The following is a 20932-nucleotide window of genomic DNA, read 5'->3' on the forward strand; positions in this document are numbered from 1 at the left end:
TTCAAGAAAACAAATAGCAAAACGTAGAGTATTTCAATTTACAACAGATATATCAGCTTTATACTTTATATCTAAGGTTATGGCTGAGAAAGTAAGTACCCCTTGCAGCAATACAAAATCCCAGGTAACTCGGTGGGGCTGGGCCTCAATTCGGATTTTACCGCCTATGTGGGGGTATGGGTGGCCTTCACCGGGAGGGGTAGCCCCTGAACACCAGACAGGAGGGCTAATTGGGGGTTTGGATATGGTCCCCAGGGGCGTTATCCCCGTTCACACCAGGCATTACAGCCATAGACAATTAGAATATTTTTCCCCCTGAGGTGGTATCCCCTCCACACTAGGCATGACAGCAGAAGAGGGGCATGGGTGGTCTTCACCAAAAACAGTAGTCCCCCACACACCATGTAAGACGACCTATGATATGCCGCCTGTGACACCAGTGCCGGCTGCATCTCCGGTAAAGGTCTTGAGCCAAGGTCAATGCTAATAACCTCCCGTATCTCTCGGAAACACATGTCGGGTATCCCGTGACTTTTCCTGTAAACTCCCATGGGGCTAACTGTTCCTACAATTCGCCAATACGTAATGAAAGTTTATCACAGAGAATACAAGTTCTGGAGGGTGAAAATCAGAACTAAAATACAGAGGGATTGCCTCCAAAAGAAAGTAGATACATTGACAGAGAAAATGCGACATATAGTGTTTGTGTGGAGTATCTGATGACTTGTACACGAATTCTAAGAAATAAAAATAAGTCCCTGAATGACAAGTCATCGTGGTGGAAGAACTACTCCGACGAAATTGTTGAGTCTAGTTTAAAGAAATTTAAGGAAGATGATGAAGTCATAGGAGCCCTTAAGTCAGAAATTAATCTCCTGAATGAGAGTGTGCTAAGGGAGGAAGCCTCCTCACACTTCTCCAAATCCGAGATTTCCCCTGAAATGTGTGAGGTAAGTACCTCAACGGAATTGGGGGGTTTGTCCTGTGATACTCCAGTTAAGGATCAGGGTAGTTGTGTCATGTGTCCCCCGGGTTCCACTAAAATCAGATGATGACCTTGAACAAATCATAGGAGCCTCAAGTCAGAAATTAATCTCCTAAGGGAGAGTGTGCTAAGGGAGGAAGCCTCTCACACTTCTCCAAATCCGAGATTTCCGTGGAAAATGTGTGAGGTAAGTACCTCAACGGAATTGGGGGATTTGTTCTGTGATACTCTAGTTAAGGATCAGGGTAGTGTGCCTTGTGTCCCCCGGGTTCCAATAAAATCAGATGAAGACCTTAAACAGTTCTTTAACTTTCTGAACTTTGCAGAGCAGGATTTGTCCCAAGTTACTGAATGCAAATCATCAAGCTCTCTTAGAAGTGGGGAGAGTGTGGGGGAAATGATAGTAAGTGCTCTCATGGGGAGCATGTCTGAAACCTTGGGGAGAGCAGGCAATATAGCTCTGGGGTTGTTTAGTTCTTTATTGAGATCCAGATTCCAGTCTTGAGGGAGTCAGTGATGAGTCTCTGCAGAGGAGCAGTAGACTGACCAGCAGCCAGTTTGATAACTCTGCATCAGATAATGGTGGGAGTAATTTTGCTGACACCACTAAATTACATGATTCCCACAAGTTAATTAGTGAAGGAGACCAGTCACAATTCAGAGACTGTACCCATCATGATCTTCGCACTATGTGGTGTTGGTTCAGATACCGTACTTAACCTTTCTCTGAGAGCCCCCAGTAATTTAGAAAATACGGCTACCGTTTAACCTTAATGCAGCACCAATGCAATATGGGCAGTTATATGCAAATACTGTACCTACCATTTTGGACCAATGCCAGGTGCAATATAGACTATGTGGATGCCAGCATCCAATGCAATATGGACAGTAATACAAATACTGTAACTACCATTCTGTCCAATGCCAGTGCAATATAGACAATGCGGATACCGTAGTAAACCACCAGTCTAGCACCCCATATGAATTGGATGGTGTTATGGATACTGTACTTACCTTTCCTTCCAACGCCATGTGCACTATTAATGACACCAGTACCATATCAGCCACAAAAGCTAGCGCCCTATACCATAAGCAGATACCGTACTTACCATATCTTTGGATGCCCCAGAAAGTATGGTTACCTAGTCACTCCTGTCTCTAGCGCTCTGTATAATAAGGCAAGATAATGTATGTAACACTTCTCCTAGTTCCATGTGTGCTATAGATAACATGGATTCTACATTCATCCCAGCTCTAGCACCCATGTGATTTACACATAATACTGATACAGTATCTTCTTATCCCCCAAGGGCCTTGTTCAATTTAAACAATACGGAAACCGTTATTCTCTCCTGATCCTATGTCCAGTTAGCTTTGCACCAAAGCATGAACATTGCAAATACCCTGGTTGCAACAACCCTGTGCAAATTAAACACTATGGGTACTCAATTAGCTCCAGTGTCCGAGTGCCCTGCAGATTGTGACAATAACAAAGATACGGCTTTTCGGGAGCAGTTATCCAATAATGTTCTTGAGCACAACACTGTGACTCTTTTTAATACTGGCCTGTATATTTTAATGGTAATTCAAGAAGATAATTATAGGAACTGCCTTTACAATAAGATATCCCATAAGTGAATTGATGTATCTCTGGTGGCTAAAGGAAATAGGCAAAATGGTACATCAGATTTGCCCAACTCGGAGACTGGTTTTTACAAGAGTAACTCTTTTGACAGCAAATCTGGGACTTCAGACTCTAGGGGTGAAGGCCATGACCAATGTCTTCCACTAAACTCCTCGCCAAGCTTATGCCAAACTAAAGCCCAGTTCAATACAAGTCATCTGGACCTCAGTGGCATCTGGGGAACGTAAGGTCATAGATGAATCGGGAATAGGAGGGAATCTTGTTACTAAAGGTCAAGGCACCGGTGAAAGCTCAGAGGCCATTGTATTCCAAAGGTTTGCGGACCTGATACTAGCAGCTATGTTCAATATCAAAAGCTCGGTAGGGTATTGCACTTCAATCATTCTGGGAAATTGCCGCCTTATCACGTTGGAGAACCAACAGTTAGTTTATTCCTACCTGACTTTGCCCATGAAGGTTCACTTGCTTGGGGGTTGCCGCCACCATCAACCTTGTCATTGTACTCTGTACCACCCCCTCCCTCAGGGTTCCCTTTTCCGGTAATTAACCAGAGTGCCTGTTACATTATGCTAATTCTCCAGGGCAGCAACTATGGAACAAGTATGGGTTTAGCGATTCTTGCTCTTGGTCACAAAGTATAGTGTCCTTTTCTGGGAATCCGTTTTACTCGCCCCTTCATTCAGAGATAGAAAGTTTGTTCTACACTTTCCGTTCACAGTCCGGGGTAATAATGTTGAATTCTGACAGGTTCAGTCAGGGCCTCAGTGCCTCTGCCGCAACAGTTTCACATCATTGTGGAAATACTGAAAGAGAGGTTTTTGGTGTAGGGTCTCTGAGACGTGTTCAGGTCTCCTGTTCAGATGGACAGAACAGTAGGGGCATGGTGTGCCAGAGTCTCACTTGTGGGTCTGATTGTATTTTGGTATCACCTGCTAACATTCCTAGTGTGAGACCAAAGTCTGTGCAGCCTTTATTTAACCACAGCATCCTTCGGGCTGTAGCACAAACCTCTTCCAGATGGGGATGGGGATTCCGGGATTTATCACAGGACCGGTATGGTCTTAGCAATAGAGATCCTTGGGCTAAGGGCCTGGGGAAAGGGACTCCGGGTCACGGATCGCCTACTTCAGATCCGTTTTCCTATACGGATCAGTAGAGGCAATGCCTCGTCCTTCAATAGATGCAGAAACTGTGTCCCATCTTCTTGGGATCTCCCCAGCCTCCTGGTTTCCCGGGTTTATCCTTGTTCTAGATGTAGAAATTGTCCATCTGCTCAGTGCACCCCAAGCCTCGTGGGCATCCAGGTTTATCATGATCTTAAATGAGGTATTTCAATGACTGGGGAGTTCTCAGATCTGAATGTTTTGCTAGGTAAATTTTGTGGTATGTCCTGGTGTACTGCAGTATGGGTATCCCATGATACACTTTGATAAGACAGTTGTTCCGCAGGGTATCCCAGCACCTTAATGATTTATTATGCCTTTCCAGGTAACCTTAAAGTTATAAACTGATGTAAGTATGTGTAGTTCCTGGTATGCATTAGTATCGGTATTAGTTCTTCCCCTGGGTATCCCAGGACCTTGATAATTTAATATGTTTATCTAGGTTACCCAGAAAATGATGAACTTAGGTCAGTATGGGGATCCCATAACCTTAATTCCAGTTATTCAAAGAGATGTTTGGAACAACCACTTCTAAATGACAATTAATCTCCTATGGGGGAATCTCGTCCATGATTTCAGAAGTCCTTGTTGTCTGGTCTGTTTGTCACGAGATGTAAAATCGTTATTGGTGAAACCTCTATGATTATTATTAAGCAGGGTATCCCTGTTATGCCTGTCTCTGTGACGAACCCATCTATAGCCTCCCAGGCCATCTCTTTTCTGTGTGACTCACACGGACCCAGGTGACCAACTTTATAGAACGGGGGGGGGGGGGGAGTGTAGTAGGGAACGTAGTTAGGGTTTAGTTAGGTCACTGTAAGAGGTCACAGGGAACCAGCCAATCAGAGAGGAGGATTCCTATCACCATGGCCAGGAGGACCAATCGACGAGCAGCATCGCTTCACGACCAGACTCCATTGATTGTACATGTACTTTTGTATCATCCACCGAAATCCAGGGCCATCTGGGTAGTAAGTGACCTGTATTGTAGTTATATCTGCCTGTTAGGGTTAGGAACCTTTTCTGCCTCTAATAGGAGTGTGAACTCCTGTATAGCGAAGGCCATTTTCGCTATAATGTATTCACCGATAATGGCGTGTTGATTTCAAAGGGAAACAATTCGCTAATTCACTCATAAGGTTTGTGATATTTCACTAAATGTTGAAACGTTTAAACTTAAAAATCTTCGTCCGATATTATTGATTTTAACACTAGCTCTAATGGCTTGTTCCTTGAAAACAAATTAATAAAACACAAATATCTAATTAAGTGGACGTCAACTTCAACGTCATTTTACCGAAATCGAGGCTTGTGTAATTTCGGATAAAAATGTGTCTCTGAGACGGACGTTTTTTCGTTTTTGAATATGGCGGCATTGCTCACCAGCGATGATTTTTGCACTTTTTGTTGGTTTTTAAGTACGAAGTAGTGGTTAAAATTTTAAGACTGGTAAGGATGCAGCCAAGGCGAAAAATCATAAATAAAGTCTCAATTTCATGGAAAATTCACATTTTTTTGGAAAGTGGGGCATGTTTGGAGTAATATATAAACACAACAACACATTATTTTTCAAAGTTTATTACTTATATATGAAGCATTGTGTTTACTTGTTACGAACAGCATATGTATCAATGTAGAATAAGTAATGTATAATATGGCAAAATTCGGTGCCATTTTCACACATTAGTGAACCAAGCCCTTTCAAGTTAGCCCAAAAGGGCTCATTTCATGCCCTCGAAGTACTCCCCGTGGCTAGAAATGCAAAGTTTCAGCCGATGTATCCACTTGTGAGGCAAAACAGTTACTTTTTCTTTCTTCAAAAACGCCGTAACTATTGCGGAGGTATGAGCGGGGGCATTGTCATGTAGAAGACGGACATGTTTAAAACCAGTGGCAGGGCGTCGTTTCTACTTTTTCAGTTTCTTCAGTACTACGTTTTGTAGTACTTTCCGGTGATGCTTTGCCCTTTTTCACCGGCGCTTTTATTGCGACTCCTTCACCAGAGAAAGAAGATTGCATACAGAACCTTCTTGAAATCAAAGAACGTTTGGCAATTTTTGGGGCGTTTGCTGTGTTTAGTGGCCCAGATCTTATTGCTAACCTTTCTGACGGGTTTCAAAATAATGGACCCAGGTTTCATCACCTGTGACGACTTTGGGCAAACTGCTTTTTGTCATATTTTGGAAACATTTGAAGCAGCTTTTTGGCCACTTTAACCCGTTGCCTCTTGCTCATCAGTCCCATCTAGCAGAAATCTTTCTGACTTTCAAATGCTTCTTCAAAATAAGATGAACCGTTGATAGTGATATGCCTACTGTCACAAATTGACATACGGGCCTTATTTTATATGTAGTGTAAATGCAGGTATTGCATCATCTTTTTGTAAATTTTTGAGTTATTGAGGTAAATGTCAGATTTCACGCATGAAATACCTCTCATGTTTTTCTGTATTTCATAACTTAAATTTTCCATGTAAATTTCATTAAATTCTGTTCAGTAATAAGAAAGTTGATATTTTATAAATTCAGTAATTTATGTTTTTACCCCCAAAACCACTATAATGGGCCTCAAATTGTAAATTTAAATTCGCGCCAAAGTATTTTAGATTCCCGGCATATCGTGAATCCCGTGAAAATAGAAATAGTAAGAGTTCCACGGCTTAGCCGTGAACCCTATGAAATTTAGAAATTTGGCGGGACATTATCCTTTAAAAATAGACTGGACTAGATATGCCTTGGGGCACACCACCTTACGACTTTATAGACGAATCTATGTCTGAATTATTTCTTGCTAGAAATTTATGCTCGATCGAGGGAAGAAATTTATTTGTTAGATTTTTGTATGATTTTGCATTACGATTTTTATTTGGTAAATTTTTTTTTCATTCTACAGAATTCTGTAACATTTACTTTTCGGCATGTGATTTTTTGCTAGTTTCGGTATGTCAGGATGATTTATTAAATTTTTCAGACTTTGTAAACTATTTGGAAAGAGGAATCTAAAATTGTTCATTTATATAAGATGTAAAATTGTACTGAAATTTTTAAAATGATATTTATAAGTTACTTTGTTTCAAAAACTTATGTCAAACATTTTTGTTAAATTTTGGAACGCCATTACTGCATTGTATTGTTATGTATAAATCTATTGGCAAGTCTAGTACCATGTATGTAATATATTATTGTAATTTGTAATTGTGTGCCAGTCTATAGCACATCTAATTAATGTCCGTTGTAGTGTAATGGCATTTTGATATTCTATGGATGCAACTATGATATAACGTTTGATTTAATATGAAATTTTGTTAATTTGTAGTTTGTAACTATAGCTGCAGTTTATCCATGTCCGTAACTATAATGGTTACATCATAAACTTTTCATATCTTTTCATACTTTAACTTTTAATCATTAAGTAGTAATCTTTTAAAAATGGAAGTAATAAGTGACGTATTTTTAAACTGTGACGTATGAACATAGAAGCACATAGTTTTTGTATAAGTAGCACGTATTATTTTATGGAGCCTACGGCGGTATGTGTACCCAAGGAGCAGTTTTATGCCACTGACTTTTGTTTTTGCTATGTGCTTACCAAAATGTTTATATATTTTAAAGCTTCTCCGCCAGACATTTTCCTGGTGAAGTCCCATAACCCGGGAGTACAATGCCCAGGTTTCACTTGTCTTCACTCGCCTGGATGAGATATTCCCAGCGCAGACTTTCGTCCTCCATGGTTGTGCCCGTAAACCGCAAAGACGATGATTTTGTTATCCTCTGAAGTCAGCCAGGATGCAATCACCTACCACATAGGGAGCCAACACGGAATCAACGATTCACGGTTTAAAGGGACTGTATTTTGATTAGAAGCTATGTTTTGGTTGTGCTACTAAAGTTCCAATTACAATAAAGACCAGTGTCAACTCAGATTAGAATGGACTATAAGAACTTTTGTATCTAGAGATAATGAACTTCTTTTTTTTTCTTTCTTATAATCAGTTTTTTTTCTTTTCATATCTATACATTGTTAATAATCATCTTATTGATAAATAAATTTGTAAATATTGTAAATGGTGTTGATTTGTTCTGATGGTTACAGTCGCCGGTACGCCTTTCCTGTCACAATGGTGTCAGAAGTGGGAATTGGTCGACCAGACACCAGTACAATTCGAACATATAACACCCATTTAACTGCAGCAATAATTTGTAAAGATTCATCTTGTTTTTGTTTATTATTGTTACACATATAATAGTTTTATTCATTTTTCAGAGTGACGTCTTTACCCTCAGACAAGACAAGACAGTTCCCGTAGCTTCAGCTAACCACTTTGTGGTCACAGACTGATAAGACAGTTGTTACGACTGGATTCCTGGGGTGAGTTTCGTTCCTTTATTTTTTCTTTGGGGTTTTATTAGGGTGTCACGCGTAAGATTAAGCCATCATATTTCTGTGCTGAGAGTGACCGCCCGGGTAAGGAAGTTATCTACTCAATCTTACTTGTGCGTCGCCCTAACTTCTCCCATTGATTTCCTATTAGTATTCGTGTGCTGTATACATACAAGATTACAGTATAGATTTTTTTCATTTGTGTGTGTTAGCAAATGTTACTTTCATTTACTTTAACCTACTCTATTTGTTTTAGTGCTACACTGTTGTTGTGTTATACCTATTCTTTATCTTAATAAAGCCACTTTGGTTTAATTTTTGTTTTTATTTGTTACACGTAAAGTGTTAACACCCAGTTATACCAGTTGATTGATATTTGATAAGGCTAAGGTTATTGTTACAGCCTACTGTCCCTGTACTTTGTTTGATTGTTGCCTATTCAACCTTGGATTGACACTTAGTAACTGTAGCGCAACTTAGTGTATTATTTTAGTGAGTACGTTTTGTGTAGTATATTCGAAGTGTATAGTACTTTGTTTGGCTTCAGTGGTAACTGATAGCCTTAGTGTAAACTAGTGATCTATTATTCCCTCACGTTTGTTTAACTAGTGTCTCAGTTTGTTATAGTAGCTGTTGTACTGTATGTTATAAATTGATAGTTAACGTAATTGTAATCATGACTATGTAGTAGAGCTAACGACGGTAGGAAAAGAGTTAGGTAAAAGGAGAGGAGTTTACGTAACTTTGTTTAAGGAAGACAGGCTAGGGAACGTGAGGAAAGACATAGTAGATTAGAAGCATAAAAAGATAAGGTAAGAAGCAGAGAGAGAAAGAGATAGGGAAAGATAGAGTTAGAAGCTAGGTTGCAGAAAGAAAAGATAGAATATGAACGCTAAAGTAGTTTAGAAGCATAGAAGGAAAGATTAGAATTAGAAGCTAGGTTACAGAAAGAAAAGATAGAATATGAAAACAAAGATAGTTTAGAAGCAGAGAAGGAAAGAATTAGAAGCAAGAGAGTAAGGTTAGAGTTATAGGCAAAGGTTGCAGAAGGAAAAAGTAGAATTATGAACGTAGTTAGAACAGGATAAGTTAGAAATGGAAAAGGATAAGTAATGTTAGCTAGAAATTTATAAACTAGAAGGAGGAAGCAAAAGTAGGAAATTAGAAACAAGCAAAAGTTAAGACAGACTTAAAAAGATGAGTAAGAAAAAGGAAAAGGTTAAGATGTCTCCCTTTAATGAGAAAATTGATTCCAGGATGCTACTTGAATGTGTAGCGAACGTACGCCTGTTGCGCAGGATTGGGATAAAGAGATAGTGGTCCACTTAACTTACCGTTTTTGATTCCTTCAAAAGGGTTCGGCAAGAGAGGTTTTTGATAGGTTTCCGTTGAAGATAGGAAGGATTAAGATAAACTGAAAGCCGCGTTGCTACGTCAGTTCGAACTCACTGACGATGCTATTAAGAAAAAGATTAGAACTGAGAGGCCTCGGGATAATGAGACCTTGTGATGTTTCTAGCCAGAATAAGTAAGATATTTAGATGGTTGGCTTAGATAGAGTAAGGTAAGAAAACGTACGAGGATTGTTAGATTGTATTCTTAGGGACCAATTTTAAGATGAGTAATAAAGAACAATAACCAGAACTTTGAGTTATAAGAGGTTAGATAAAGCTAAGGATGTACAGAAGATGGCAGATTGTTAGCAAAGACTCGTGGAGGTCCCAAGTAAAGTCGTGAACCCCGAACCACTCAGGACCGAGCTTATAAACCATATGAAAATACCTCAGAGACAGTATCCTAGTATCCGTAATGTAGGCACTAGTAATAGAGGTAGAAGCAATGTTGCTAATATAGGTAAGGTTTTCACCCTTGTGAACTGAAGTGTTATAAGTTGGTCTAAATAGGCAAAGTTCATATACTGTAGGAGTGGAAAGTACTGCGGTAACATTTTTGGGGGGGGGGGGGGGGGGGGGGGTCATTTAATAATGAGCAGCAGCGTCAGAAGTCAGAGCAGGAACAGAAAGTAGTAAGGAGAATAGAAATATAAGGAAAGTAGAAATAGAGGAAGAAGGCCTTGACCGATTCTAGGAGTAGAGGTAGAGGAAGAAATAGAGATAGAATTAGGGAGTAAGTCAATAGTCAGAGAGTGGGAAAATAGTATTTATAGATTTAAGTGAAGTTAGGAGTAAGGTAGCTTAGTGTAAGTACATGTCCTACAAACCCGGTACTTGTAATGGTAGGGATTTAATCGCTATGCGGGATACAGTTGTACATGTGTGATAGTGAAAACGGGACTTATAGAAGGCAAGTCAGTTTTTTAGAGAAAACCCGTAGATGTAAGTACATAAGATGGGAGTGAACATAGGCTAGTTGTAGCTAGAATAGTATGATTTCCGTATTTCAAGGGTACAGTAGAGGCGTTGGTTGTAAAATCCTACCAATGAATGTTATAATTGTAATGTAGAGGAGCTGTAAACCTCAGTTTAGTAGTTTAGCGTCAGCAGTAGAAACTAGGCGCAAAGCCAAGTTAAAACAAGTAAAGCTTAAAGTCCGTCCTCAGATATTAGATGTATCTAGAGAGGAATTCTTAGAAAAGCAAACAGAATGATAGCACTCTTAGATTTGTGTAGAAAGAAGGCTGAGGAAGGTACGATTAAGCAGTGTAGAGGTAAGATCAGTTAGGTTTGAGATTAAGAATAAAGATTGTTTTTATATAGAGAAGTATACCGCCAGATTTTAGACAAAAGTAGAACAGTTGAATTGTACCTAAAATGTCCCTTATTGAAACTGTGATGAAAGTTGCACATGATTCGATACTGTCAGGCCATTTATGTGTAAGGCAAACTAGTGATAGGTAATAGGCAATTTTACTGGGCCAGGAGTCATGGCAGAGGTTAGGAGGTTACTGTCAGTCATGTAGTATTTGTCACCGTACTATAGCTAAGGGTAGAGTAAGTAAAGTTCCGTTAGGAAAAATGCCTTTGATAGAATACTCCGTTTAAGAGAGTTTGCGCGATATCTTGGTCCGATCGAACCTATGACTGATAGGAAAAACAGGTACATTTTGACTAGGGTAGATTATGCTACAGAAATCCAAAGCATAGCACTACCTAGTATTGAAACTGAGAGAGTAGCAGAGGCATAGTAGATATGTACAGTATATTAGGAGTGTGCCAGAGGAAATGCTTACCGATTGTGGATCGCAGTTTTTTATTAAATTAATTCTTTTATAGTATTTTTTTTTAAATTATAACGGTCAGACCTTATGGCAGAATTAGTAGTTATTGTCATTAAGGCAGTTAACTACAACCCCGTAATCACCCTATGTTTAACGGTATAGTAGAGAAGTTTAACGTAAGTTTGACGCAAAAGTGAAGCGTATGTGTAGTGAGAGACCTAGAGATTGGGATAGGAAATTGAATGCCTAGTGTTAGCTATACTTGAAGTACCGCAAGAAAGGTTTGGGATATTCTCCTTTGAGTAACTATATGGTAGAACAATCCGTTGGACCGATAACTGTGCAAAGAGAGTTAATGGCTGGTAAAGACAGAATGAAGAGTAAAACCATTTACAGTATGTTATGATTTGCAAGAAAAGTTTGAGATACAGTAAGATAGCTCCAGCCACAGTTAGCAAAAAGTAGTGCTAGCTACAAGAAGTTTACAATAGGAAGGCTAGAGATAGGAAGGTTTAAGGCAGGTAGTAAGGTACTTGTATTGTTACCTACGAAACATCAAAAATTGTTGTTACATTTGGAAGGGACCTTACGTAGTATAGAGTAGTAAATAGACCAGATTAACAGGATAGATGTAGACGGAAAGTTGAAAACGTTTCATGCAAACATGCTCAAACAGTACTGTGAAAGAAGGATGATAGTAAGTCTATACCAATAAGGGTAATATTAAGTAAGGTTGGAGCAGCTAATTTTAAGGAGGATCAGAGGGATTATGAAGATTAATCCAAATGAAAATATTGAAGGATTTTCAGAGTAGAGTAAAAAGGATAAAGTTTTTGTTGTCCTACAAAGCAGGTACAGAAACGTAAAACAAAGATTTAAGATAAATCCGGAGTTACCAGTAGAATGTAAACAGGAAAGTAGTAGATTGGTTAGAAAATTTTCACGATGTACTGACAGATATTCGGAAATACTAACTAGTTGAACATGATAATCAGTTGTCACTACAGATCCATAAGAGTAAAGGTTACAAATTCCTTTTCATATCACACCAGTATGGAAAGAGGAAGTAGATAAAATGTTGGAGTTGGAGTAATCGACCATCAATGCTCCATTTCTCCCCTATTTATCCCATAAGGAAAAAAGATAACAGTAAAGGTACTGTATAGATTTTCGACAGGTCAACAAACTGAAGGTTTTTCGATGCTGACCTATGCCAACCAGGAGAGATGTTTCAAAACTACTAAGTACAGATATTTTTCCAAACTAGACTTGAGCAAAAGGTACTGGCAGTTTCCTTTGGTCTGAAAAGGCAGAGAATCCCATGACTGCTTGTGGGGGGGGGGGGGGGGGGGGGAAACCCCGAAAGGTTTTGTTTCCAGTTCCCGTAAAGATGCCCTTTGGATTAGTTTAACGCACCAGCAACGTTTTGTAGACAGATGCGGAAGGTTTTTGAAGACCTTAGGGCACTCAGATAGCTTTCATTGAGGATATCCTGGTGTAACAATCACATGGCCAGAACATGTAGTAGACCCTTCCGAGTGTTAACCAGACTAAGAGAGGCTAAGTTTAACAGCAAAACCGACTAAGTGTTTTATAGTTTTCAGAGTTAGAATGTGTAAAGGGCACATGATAGGAGATGTTCAGACCCTTGAACAGTTTCCAAATAAGTACAGGCATAACAGGATGCCGATAGACCGAAACCAAGAAGCAATACGTTTCATTCTTAGGTGTAGTTGGATTACAGAAAGTTTATCCCCAAATTTTGCGCATTTGCATTCCGCTCACTAGATTTGACGAAAACGGGTCAGCCAAATCTTGTAGAGTGGGGTGAAGTCAAGAAAGGCTTTCCAGACTTGAAGGCTAGCTTAATGGGTCCGCCTATTTTGAAGTGTCCAGAATTAGATCAGACTTTTATATTGAGAGTTAGATGCCTTCAGATTTAGTTTAGGCTCAGTATTGCTTCAGAAAGTGATGGAGAAAATTACCTGTAGCCGTATGCTAGTAGACAATTGCTACTAGGAGCAAATACTCAGATAGAGAAGGAGTGTTTAGCGATAGTAATGGGCAGTAGCTAATTTCACCGGTATTTGTTCGGTAAAGACTTGTTTAGAGACCAGATCATAGCCCGCTCACTTTATTTGAATAAAGCGAAACTTAGCAATTAAACCAGGCTGATGAGATGGGCATTGGCATTACACCAGATAGAGCATATTAGAGCAATTCTGGTAGGAGAAAGATGTAGGCGCAGATATTTGAGTAAGTGTAGAACAGGTGGCTATATTATATGTGTACAGATAGTGGACAGTGTTGTTTTCTTTGTGTTTTGCTATTTTCAGTATGTCCATTTTGCTTTCAATTAGAAAATTATGAATTCTTTTCTTTTTTAAGGGGAACGTGTGTCACAAATTTGACATACGGGCCTTATTTAATATGTATGTAAATCAGGTATTGCATCATCTTTTTGTAAATTTTTGAGTTATTGAGGGTAAATGTCAGATTTCACGCATGAAATACCTCTCATGTTTTTCTGTATTTCATAACTTAAATTTCCATGTAAATTTCATTAAATTCTGTTCAGTAATAAGAAAGTTGATATTTTATAAACTTCAGTGATTTATGTTTTTATCCCCAAAACCACTATAATGGGCCTCAAATTGTCAATTTAAATTCGCGCCAAAGTAGTTAGATTCCCCGGCTATATCGTGAATCCCGTGAAAATAGAAATAGTTAGAGTCCACGGCTTAGCCGTGAATCCTATGAAATTTAGTATTTGGCGGGACATTATCCTTTAAATAGACTGGACTAGATATGCCTTGCGCACACCACCTTACGACTTTATAGACGAATCTATGTCTGAATTATTTTCTTGCTAGAAATTTATGCTCGATCGAGGTAAGAAATTTATTTGTTAGATTTTTGTATGATTTTTGCATTACGATTTTTATTTGGTAAATTTTTGTTCATTCTACAGAATTCTGTAACATTTACTTTTCGCATGTGATTTTAGCTAGTTTCGGTATGTCAGGATGATTTATTAAATTTTTCAGACTTTTGTAAATTATTTGGAAAGAGGAATCTAAAATGTTTCATTTATATAAGATGTAAAATTTGTACTGAAATTTGTAACATGATATTTATAAAGTACTTTGTTTCAAAAACTTATGTCAAACATTTTTGTTAATTATGGAACGCCATTACTGCATTGTATTGTTATGTATAAATCTATATGGCAAGTCTAGTACCATGTATGTAATATATTATTGTAATTTGTAATTGTGTGCCAGTCTATAGCACATCTAATTAATGTCCGTTGTAGTGTATGGCATTTGATATTATATGGATGCCAACTATGATATAACGTTTGATTTATATTGAATTTTGTTAATTTGTAGTTGTAAATAATAGCTGCAGTTTATCATGTCCGTATCTATAATGTTTCATCATATACTTTTCATATCTTTTTCATACTTTAACTTTAATCTTTAAGTAAGTAATCTTTGTAATAATGGAAGTAATAAGTGACGTATTTTAATCATGTGACGTATGAACTTAGTAGCACATATGTTTTGTATAAGTAGCACGTATTATTTATGGGAGCCTACGGAGGTATGGTGTACCCAAAGGAGCAGTTTTATGCCCTGACTTTTTTGTTTTGCTATGGTGCTTACCATATGTTATATATTTTAGCTTCTTCCGCCAGACGATTTTTCCTGGTGATGTCATAACCCGGAAGTACAATGCCCGAGGTTCACTTGTCTTCACTCGCCTGGATGTGATATTCCCAGCGCAGAGCTTTCGTCCATGGTTGTGCCGTAAACCGCAAAGACGATGATTTTTGTTATCCTCTGAAGTCAGCTCAGGGATGCAATCACCTACCACCATAGGGAGCCAACACGGAATCAACGTATTCACGGTTTAAAGGGACTGTATTTTGAATTTAGAAGCTATGTTTTGTTTGTGCTACTTAAAGTTCACAATTACATTAAAGACCTGTGTCACGTCAGATTAGAATGGACTATAAGAACTTTTGTATCTAGAGATACTGAACTTTCTTTTTTTTTTCTTTCTTATAATCAGTTTTTTTTTCTTTTCATATCTATTCATTGTTAATAATCATCTTTTGTAAATAAATTTGTAAATATTGTAAAGGGTGTTGATTTGTTCTGATGGTTACTGTCGCCGGTACGGCCTTTCCTGTCACACCTACCTTTCGTGCAATATCACGAACTGTAAATCTGGCATCTCCTTCAATGATTTCCTTTATTTTGGAAACGATTTCTTTACGAGATGCAGATGTTGGCCTACCTGATTTCGGTGCATTTTTGATGGACTCTACACCAGACTCAAATTTCTTTTTCCACCGCCGAACTGTGTCGTAAGACACACAAGAAGGTCCAAAAGCAGTAGAAAGTTCAGTCATCAGCTGCTTCAAAGAACAACCAAGTTTTGAGCGAGCTTTTATGTAAGCCCGTATTTCATCTTTCTTGTCGACGCTTCTACCAACCATTTTTACTACAGTGGTCAATGATTGCGTGTATTCAAATGGCAAATTTTATGTCTTACACTTATGGCCAGATTTTCAACTATTAAGTAATGACTTAAGCTCTGACTTAAGCCGTGTCGGGTATATTAACAACGATTTAGTCAGCACGTGAATAACGGGGCTCGACAAAAGTTAAACCTTCAATTGGATTTTTCTACTTTGAGCGGTGTCAGCAATGGCTTATCTTTCTATTGTTATTTTAAACCTGGGGCATAGGTGGTTTAAGAAAAGATGCAGGCGGAATTTTTAGACATGGAATTAAATTTCCAGTATGAAGTTAAAGCAGGAATGTTGAGGAGGGAGGGAATGATACGGGACTGAGCAAACCCTTCCGTTATGTACGACGATTTGGACTTTTGGACAGATTTTTTCTCAGTGAAGCTAGTATTATATATGTTTTACTTTATACAGAAGAAAAACTTAAACCAACGGCGACGGCGACGGCGACGGCGACGCTGGCGCTGGGGCGAGTGCAGAAGCTCTATTTTTTATTCGAAAAGTCGAGTTAAAAATGTAACACATTCAACTCTTCCATTTTAACTTCACTAAATTCGCTACGTTTGCACACGTTTCAAAATATATAAGTGCATGTAATTAATTATAAATACATGTAACGCACAAATATATAGATGAACATATATTAGAAACCGTACCATAGCTCTTCGCATACTTTGATTTTTCAAACTAAAGTGATTTTTACAAATGCACCGGTTACGATAAAAAATGTAAACAAAAGACTCTGTCCATAATCTTTGAAATGTATGAATGACACTCGATCTTAGTCATAATACTTATTGACAGTGAATGCTAATGACTCCATGTGTTGCAGAAAGGTATCTAGTTTGTAACTGTAATTTTCCATCAATTGAAATCCTCTCAAAACTGGTAAAATAATTACTTATATTTGGACAAAGCTCATGGTCTTTTCCGTTCGACAGCTGCTAAAAGGGCAAATATAAAAGATTCAGTGTAAGTTATATTTCACTGGTACTACCAGTTCGTAAGTTCATACTCTGAACAACACGTCAGAGAAATTTGGGCATATTTGACCGATTATGACGTTGGCAGCATTAGATTATATTTTTTCTTTACACGGAAATTGCCGTTAGGTAACAAAGCGGATACGCCGATAATCCGGAGTCACCGATTATTGTTCCAGTTCACGCAATGTAATCCAGGCAATTAAACTGCATAGCTATTAGCTGCTGCTGTTACAGGGAAGTGGTAGAGTGTCTGCCTTAGGTGTGAGAGGTCCTGGGTTCGAGTCCCAGTTAGAGCTTCACTATTTGCATTCTGCTACAGCATAGTTTTGCTGTTAATAGACTGTTCCAGATGTTCTTTTTTTTAGCACACAGTATCATGGATCATTATTTAGCAATCCAGATCAAAGTTGAATGTTAAATCAAATGCACCCAATTAGTAATTATTCACTATATTATGTCCCTTTGATGTTTATGCTCTCCATGTTCGAGAAGAGTTACATTTCCTTGATCACAAAATTTTCTTTAACATGTAAAATGTTTAAATGCTCATAACTCCACACTTCTGGTTAAAATATTGTCTATATTTCTGTTTTTGAAAAATATATGGACACTTGTCTTCATTTCAAAGCTTTTTAACTTCAAACCTATGATTTGAAAAACTTAGGTACTATCTCTACATATATATAAAAGTTCATGGATAATCACGTCTGTATATATACGTCTCCTTTCAATTACGTGTGGATTTTGAAATTCATGCATTTGCAAGTGTAATTTGAGTACCTATACTATTGATTTAGATTTACAAATGCATTCCTAATTACAAGTGCATATTACATGTGTTTTGTACATGAAAGGTGGAACATTTAGGAATAATGAAAACAATAAGACAATGAGCAAACATAGGAATGCTTGTAGTCTTACCTTGAAATAAATTCACCTTTTTCCCCAGCATTTTCTTTCCATTCATTAGACGGGCGCTAGTGCTTTTCTGTTTTAATGTGTCTTTGTATTTTCTATGAGAAGTAGTAAATCACAAAAGTAACACGTTTTATCTATGAAAACGTACAGCGAAACGGTCCGATGACTGTATCTACATCTTCATAGTGTGTGACCAAGGCTTAGCTAATACATCGCAAAAATATTAGTAAAGTATTAGTAAAAATCCGCTAGAAAACAAGGTAACTAATACTGGTTTGAGCCTTTCTTAGTGCTAGAGTTGCAAAACTGGCCATTAGTCTAACATGTACATTTATACACCGGTGTGTAGGTATTGAATAACCCTATACAGGTAGGTATTGGTTTTTATCGTGCCCCACGTGGATATCGAGCTAGAGGACAATAAGCAATTCATATCGAACACTCCTCGTATGTATATTAATTAAGTACACAAGGACGCTGTGGCAATTTTGTATTTTATTATAATTCTTTATAATCCATACATTTATAAGCACAATATATAGAGATGGTACCTACCCTAGAAAATCTAAGGGGAACAACTCTGAATTGACCAATAAACTGAAGCCAACAAAAATCATCGGTCAAAAGTGAAAGAAAAATCTAATAGGTCCTTTTAACAACAACTGATCAGGCAGACAAAATATGACCTACATTTGTTTAAATCTCATTGTATTCAATATACAATATGCACACTTTTCTCATGGCTTACACTGACAGTTATTTTATAAGTTGTAGTAAGGCCCTGATAGAAAGTTTGGTAGTGCATGAAAATAAAGTAAAATAATGCATAAATTCCATTAAAGAAATTTTACGACATTAAGAAACGTTATTAAGATTTGATCTTTAAGCCAAAGTTATTTATTCTTCCCAATGATGATACAATGGCTTACTCAAAATTTATTTACTAAATTTTAAAAACATGAAATGTATATATCGAACAATGAAAAATTGCAAAAAAGTTAAATTGGTATCACGTTTGTGTAACAACGTAGCCAGACTGGTTATATTCGTCATTTCAATCGATCATTTTGGAATTGTTTCTTATGTTTAAGTCATTTTGAAGAATTTTCTCGTACTTATCAAGTGTACTTTGCTGCAAAGAATGTAACACAAAAAGTCATTATCATCAAATGAAATCACAACAGTTTAAGGTAGCGATAGGTAATGACTGCAATGTATTTTTAGCAATTCAACATTTTCTGGATGGAACTCTCACGATCATTGTTTTCCATGAAAATTGAATGAATGCTGAAAAAGCATAATATTATGGAGATTACTTTGATGATTTTCGTTACTGGTCAACTACCCTTAAAAAGCTACAGGGTGTTTATTTATTCTTGTAAACAATGTAAGCGGGTAACTTCAGATATCAACATTAATTTACAATTTAAACAGCTTACACAACCTAAAAAAAATAATTTGTTAGGGCCTCTCATTTATAATATATCAACAAGTATCATACACCTGAATTGAGTGCTTTCATGAATGAAAAATACTGATGGCAAAATGGCGTAGGGGTTTGTTTACATTATAAAATCTTTAATATCTTCTTTCAGGTACATTTTTGGTATGGTTTTGGTAAGCTTATAATAAAGAGCATGTCATTCTCTTTCACTCAGATTTTTGTCATTAGTTTTAGACTCTTGGCTAGTCTTGGATTTTGACTTTATTAAAAGACAAAAGGAAGTTCAGTATAGGCTCTTTCAAAGTGTTGAAAGTAGACTAAACTTACACTATATTCTATTGAATTTATGTAGATGTGGAGACTTTTAGTACAGACTATAATTGGGGATGTCCTAAAACCATTGTAAAACGGTCAATACAAGAGTTGTCCATTTTGCTTCAGATATTTTGAGAAAGCCATTTTCTAAATATCAAATATTTCTATTTTTACATGGAGAGGAGGAAAACCATCATTATGTTTAGTAATTTGGTGCACTTAGCTATCATTTCACTCTGTAAAAATATGTAAAGATGAATTTGAATTTTTTAGGTACCATCTCTACAATATACCATGACATGACTTCGCATAACATTGTGCAATCGTCATATTCTATAAATGCAAAAGTATTTACGCACTAAAACAGATCATGTTACCAACAAGTTATAAATCTTCAATAATGTCACTGTCACAAGATTCTGAGCACATTTGAATTTCTAGGCCGATATTCATGTAGGTTTTTATGTCATTATTTTCAATCTGAAACAGTCCAACCAGCCTTGCGCTAGGGATATTGTAATCGTCGTCGTCGGAATGTTGAAAAAGACGTTAAACCCGAACACACACTCATCATCGTTTGGTTTGACAGAGGTTCTGATCTTGGGTTTTATGACTTGACGACGGTAGTGCATTTTTACGTTTTTAGCTCACTCTGGTCACACAGTGCTGTGATCGCTCACAGTCCGGCGTCCGTTCGTCCGTCCGTCCACACTTTCCTTTAAATAATACCTCCTCCTAAACCACCAGGTCAGATTTTGACGAAACTTCACAGGGATGTTCCTTGGATGGTCTTCTTTCAAGAATTGTCCAAAGAATTTAATTCCAGGGCTTTGATATCTTGTATGTAGCATCATCTAATGATCCTCTACCATGAGTTTTCAAATTATCACCCTAGGCTCAAATATGGCCCCGTCCTTGGGGTCACATGGTTTATATAGGCTTATATAGGGAAAACTTTGAAAATCCTCCTGTATAAAACCACATGGCCTAGGGCTTTCTAAATTCCAGTTTGTTTAGTTCTGCTCATTGTTTTCTCGTTCAGGGCAAACCCATTCTTTTAATTGGGGACCATACGCCGCTTTTCATGGAATTACACGCTAGTGTAGCATTGAAGGTTCCATGTGCACCGCCGTATGAACACATCTGCGGATGTCTCTAAATTGTTTTTTTTGTACTTTTAGCATGTGTAAATGTTGAGTTCTGCTCAGCCCAGGGCTAGAGGACGTGGACGGTAGCATGCATTTTAACTACCGTCCATGAACAGGCTCAATCAAACCGAGCCTGCAACATTTTCGTTTTTGTTGTGTTGAGCGACCTGTGGAGTTTCCACTTTTTCTATTTTGATATTTGGTATGTAACATCGTGAGGTAGTCATTTA

The sequence above is a fragment of the Mercenaria mercenaria genome, unplaced genomic scaffold (assembly GCF_021730395.1).
Source record: "Mercenaria mercenaria strain notata unplaced genomic scaffold, MADL_Memer_1 contig_939, whole genome shotgun sequence".
Taxonomy (NCBI): domain Eukaryota; kingdom Metazoa; phylum Mollusca; class Bivalvia; order Venerida; family Veneridae; genus Mercenaria; species Mercenaria mercenaria.